Consider the following 5,264-nt stretch of genomic DNA (forward strand, 5'->3'; position numbering starts at 1 on the left):
GAAAAGACAGACAAGAGAAGGAAAGCCGGGTCTCGGTGGGACGCCGCTTCCCTGAGAGACAGCGCCCACAGCCGTGTCTTTATTTCATAGCAGATGCCACGAGGCAAAGTAGGGGCATGATCAGGTTGTTTACAACATTCTCGTGGGTTTCAAGCCTCACTCAACTACATGCACCCGACCACATCACTCGGGTACGTGGGGCCACGTGTTTGGACCATAGGTTCACGCTCACAACTACAGCTGTTGGCTATAATTGAGCTGGAAGGGCCCTGCCCTCCAAGCTGGGACTTGCACGTGGCCATGAGAGGACTGTGCCCTCTCCTCAGTCCAAGGCTTGAACCTGTCCAAACACTGTAGCGGCTCCCCACACTGTAGCTTCGCTGTGGCTAGTGAGCCCTTGGGAGGCAGCCGACACGCGTAGGATACACAGCGGGTTGCAGAGTTAGTACGAAAAGAATGCAAAACGTCTCGTTAATCACTTTCCATATCGATGATGATGAAATGATGCTTTTTGGATATACTGGGTTAACCAAAATGTCTATTAAAATTGCTTTCACCTGTTTCTTCTTACACATTTCCTGCAGCCACTGGGCATTCTAACTCACACGCTTGGGGGGGCCTTGTTTCTGGAGACGATGCTTGAGACTCTCCACTTAGCAGTCCCTGCCCCCCTCCCACCAGGTGTCCTGGGCGGTCACTGCTTCTCCCTCCGCTTGGAGCTTCCAGGGCCAGGCCTCTGCTCCCAGCACCCCCTGAGGCGGCAGGGAGGTAGCGGGCCACCCAGCCCTGCTGACCTGGAGGCCGGAGGTCCCTGCCGTGGACACGGGGTTTCCATCCTTCAGCCATAGCAGGGTGGGGCTGGGGCTGCCGGTGGCGCTGCAGGTCAGCCGGACCGGGGCACCGAGCAGCACGGGGCCCGGCAGGCTGGGCGGCAGCGTGATGCGCGGAGGCACTGCAGGGCGGGGGTGACACAGAACACAGGCTGAGCCCCACTGGGGACATAGCAGGGAGGGCCCCTGGCTGGGCACCCCCCTCCCAGGCCACACGCAAAAGGACAGGGACAGCCACTCAACATGGCACAGCCCTGCGCAGTTCTCAAGGCTGCTCACCTCATCCTTTTGGTTAAATAAATACATATTTTTTTTATTGATTTCAGAGAGGAAGGGAGAGGGAGAGATAGAAATATCAATGATGAGAGAGAATCATTGATCGGCTGCCTCTTGCACGACCCCCTACTGGGGATCGAGCTCACAACCTTGGGCATGTGCCCTTGACCAGAATCAAACGCGGGACCCTTCCATCCCCAAGCCGATGCTCTATCCACTGAGCTACACCAGCCAGGGCTCACCTCATCCTTTCCAAACCATCCTGAGGCCTCTGCAGATGAGAAGCCAGGGCTCCAGGAGGGCAAGTCACTGGCCCGAGGTTGGCCAGCAGCACCCGAACCTGGGCCTTCTGCTCAGCATATCATGGGGACGGTGTGGGGTAGTGAGGGCGGAGGACCCCAGGCAGGCTTTATTTTCCAGCTCAGAGGCATCAGATCAAACGCTCTCCTACAGGCAGCCCCTCGTGAATCCACTGTATCTGGGAGCCACAAGCCAGGATGCCCAGGGCTCCTGCCCCACTCCCCACTGCTCTTGGGACAAAGACCGGAGCCCTCCAGCATCCACCTGGCCATCTCCCCAGCCTGCCCCCTCTTCCCCTTGTTCTGTGAGCTCCAGGCCCCCTGCCTCCTTGCCTTTCCTCAACTCCCCAGGTCTCTGCAGCCGCAGGCCTTGGCAGGCGGTCTTTATTTCGGCATCCAGCTCTCAAAGACGTCTCCCGGACCCCCCAGGCCAGGTCAGAGCCTGGTTCCAGGCCCTCAGCTGCACCTCGCCTTTAGTTGCTCTTGTCACAGCATCAGGAAACCGTGCTCTGGGTAATGATCTACCACTGTACCCTCCACCAGCAGGAAGCATGGGCCTGTCTCCTCAGGGCTGCAGCACCAGGGTTTGCTGTCCCAGAGCGTGTCCTTCATAAATGTGGTTGCACAGAAGATGGGTAGATGGAGGAATGGGTGGCTGAGTGGATGGATGGGTGGGTGGGTGGACAGATGGATTGTTAGATGGGTGGAGGAATGGGCAGAGAATTGGACAGATGATTGGATCAATGGGTGGACAGTTGGGTATTTCCATGCATGGATAGAAGGATGGATAATGAATGGATAAAACGGTAGATGGATGAATGGATGATGGATGGGTAGATGGATGGTGGGTGGAAGAAAGGATGGATACATGGATGAATGATGAGTGGGAAAATGAATGGATGATGGATGGAAGGAAGAAAGGATGGATGAATAGATGTATGGATGATGAATGGATGAATTATGGATGCAAGGAACTATAGATGGATGAGTGGATAATGGATAGGTGGATGATGGGTAGAAAGAAGGAAGGAAGGATGGATGAGTAAATGGGTGGATGGTGAATGGATGGATACTGAGTAGATCTGTAGACAAATAGATGGAAAGTAATTTTTGCACAAGGACCCCTTGGTCCTAGGGCAGCTCACCATTGACCCGCAGGCTGTACTGCAGCTCCGTGCGACCCGCCACATTGGACGCCACACAGCGGTAGCTCCCAGCGTCCGAAGGTCGGGCTCTCTCAATGAGGAGAACTCTCCCGTCAGCTGACACCGTGACTCCCTTCTGAGCAGAGACAGGCTGGCGGCCCTTGAACCAGGAGATGTCTGGGGAGAGAAGAGAGACACTGGGGATCCTGCCAGCCCCTCAGACTGTGCTGTGTAATGGGCAGTGTTGCCTGAGATAGGACCAAGGGCAGAGAGGAAGCCCCAGGGGGTGGGCAGCCGAGAGCAAGGAGAGTCAAAGCCGGCCTGGCCCCCCCAGCTCCTGCTTTAGAGAACCCAGAGCACCCCAACACAGCAGCCTCATAAACAGGGAGCAGTTGTATCTTTAGCTCCTTGCATCCTGCCAGGGCCCATCCCAGAACCTGACAGGGCATTTGCCCCATCGGATGGAGCGATAACCGTAGGGCTCGCTACCCAGCAAAACTGGGTGGACCTGGTTCAAATGGGGGACAGGGCCCTCCTCCTGGGCCCATCCTGGCTGCCGAACACCCACACGCAGCCCCAGCTCCCAGCCCTTCCCTCAATTGTTAGTCTAGAGGAGGGGCCAGACAGCGACTTGGCAACTTGGCGGCCCGGCCCTTGCCCCCAGCCCTGGGCGGCCCTGTGACGTTACAACTCCAAAGCCCTGTGGGTTTGCTTCAGACACCGGGGCACTCGCTTCTCGGCCTTTGGGCCAAGGTCAAGGGCAGACACCAGCGCAAAGGCTCTGGGCCTGGCGGTGACAGGCATGTAATGGGCCCTGGATGAACAGCTGTGGGGAAGGAAGAGAGGAAAATGCAAGGAACAGGGAGAAGGGCCTGCGGATGCCAGCCTGATTGTCCACAACCAGCGCGGTGCCTGGGCACCGGCAACCTCACCAGGTGGGGCCTGGGCCGGTGGCAGGTGGCTTTCCCTCACCAGGAGGGGCTTACCTGGAGGGGGCACGCCAGAAGCCAGGCACTCCAAGGTCACGGAGGCATTTTCCAGCACTGCCTTGTTGGCCGGGACCGGCTCAATGTTGGGGGGCACTAGGGGAGAGAGGGTGTGCCCTCGCTTGGTGGGTAGCTCAGATCTTAGCCATCCCAACGTCTCTCCCCAGCCTTCCCGAAAGGTCCGGGCAACAAGAGCCCCCCAATGGCTCATGGCCTCTGACCAAGGAACCCCACTCCTGAACCACACACAGAATAAGTCTTCATTGTAATCGTACCAGGACCGCCCAGCACCACCCCCAGGAACAGCCCACCCCAGTGGGCAGGCGGAACCCGGAGAGCCATGGCAAGTGGCAAGGGCAAGGACCTGCCCACATATGTGAGGATGTAAAGGAACCCCCAAACCGAGTAAGACAGCAAAGGTAAATGGGGTGCGGACAAGGGTGTCCCTTAAAAACCCCTCAGAAAGCCACCTATGGGGGCACAGAGCGGGCGTTCCTTTTTCTTTTTATAAAAAATATATTTGTATTGATTTCAGAGAGGAAGGGAGAGGGAGAGACAGAAACATCAATGATGAGAGAGAATCATGGATTGGCCGCCTCCCGCATGTCCTCCACTGGGGATCAAACCCGCAACCCAGGCATGTGCCCTGACCGGGAACCGAACCCTGACCTCCTGGTTCATAGGCCGACACTCAACCACTGAGCTACGCCGGCCAAGTGAGCAGATGACTTTCTACTTCTAAAGTCAAGTGCACGACTAGATGTTAAACACCATCCCCCTCCCCGACCCCCGCAGCAGCCCCGAGGGCCCTCAAAGGGTCCCCCACCACTCGTCACCCGTGTCCTCACCCAAAACCTTGAGCACCGCATCCCTTCTGCTCTCGCCGGCCAAGTTAGTGGCGACACAGGTGTAGACGCCTTCGTCCCTCAGGTCCACCTTCTCAATCTGGGGCAGGGAAGGCAGAGGTGTGTGACGGGAAGGCGGGGGTGGGGGCACGGGGTCCAGAACCGGAAGACACTCAGAATGATGCCGGGACATGACAAGTGGCCAGGCTGCGCTGACCCCAGGAGCAGGAGAAGGGAGGCATGGGGACGAGTTTGGCTCTGGGTGCAGTTCTGAACCACACACTTAGACTCCAGGGAATCCCCTGATCTTGGGGACCCTCCCCTTCCCTCCACTTTCTCCTTCTGGCAGCTGAAGCTCTGGGGATGTGGACTAGGTTAAAGGTCCCCCCCTCTTCAGTCCACTGAGAATTCACAGCTGAATGGGGTCTTTGCTGGTCCTGCCCCCAGGCTCCCGGGGCCCCTAGAAAGTGGCTCCTCCTCCTATGCAAGCTTGCCCCGCTAGCCCGAGGGCCTCTGCGATGTACCTGCAGGTTCCCCCCCGAGGCTGCCAGGGCCACCCCATCCTTCCACCAGCGGAGGCTGGGGGTAGGCACCCCGGTCCCTGCACACCGGAGGGTCACAGGCTGTAGGAAGGGGGCCGTGATGTTCTCACCGCCGACAATGACCGCTGATGGGAGCTCTGGGCAGGGGGAGAGGCAGGGAGGACCAGGTCAGGGTCAGGAGGGTGCAGGGTGCCCAGCCGCCCCCTCATGCCTGGGGAATTAGGAGCGGCCTTGCAGAGCTGCCCTCTAGCCTCCCCCCACTCAAGCCCTAGACACCTGGCTTTGGGGAAGAGCGCCAGACTGGACCCAGCAGGGCTGGTCTTTCCTTTCTTTAAAAAGTC

The 5,264-nt window shown here is 58.3% G+C and overlaps 1 long non-coding RNA gene across 1 annotated transcript; it reads right to left on the reverse strand.

Annotated features, from left to right (window-relative positions):
* Positions 1 to 852: 852 nt before the first annotated feature.
* LOC107184127 lies at positions 853 to 3,621 on the reverse strand. Its single transcript, XR_001514950.1, has 3 exons — positions 3,537 to 3,621; positions 2,551 to 2,727; positions 853 to 952 (listed from the first exon to the last, which is right to left on the reverse strand). It is a non-coding gene; the product is annotated as an uncharacterized LOC107184127 (long non-coding RNA).
* Between the last annotated feature and the right edge of the window lie 1,643 nt (positions 3,622 to 5,264).

This window comes from Myotis davidii, unplaced genomic scaffold (assembly GCF_000327345.1).
Source record: "Myotis davidii unplaced genomic scaffold, ASM32734v1 scaffold651, whole genome shotgun sequence".
Taxonomy (NCBI): domain Eukaryota; kingdom Metazoa; phylum Chordata; class Mammalia; order Chiroptera; family Vespertilionidae; genus Myotis; species Myotis davidii.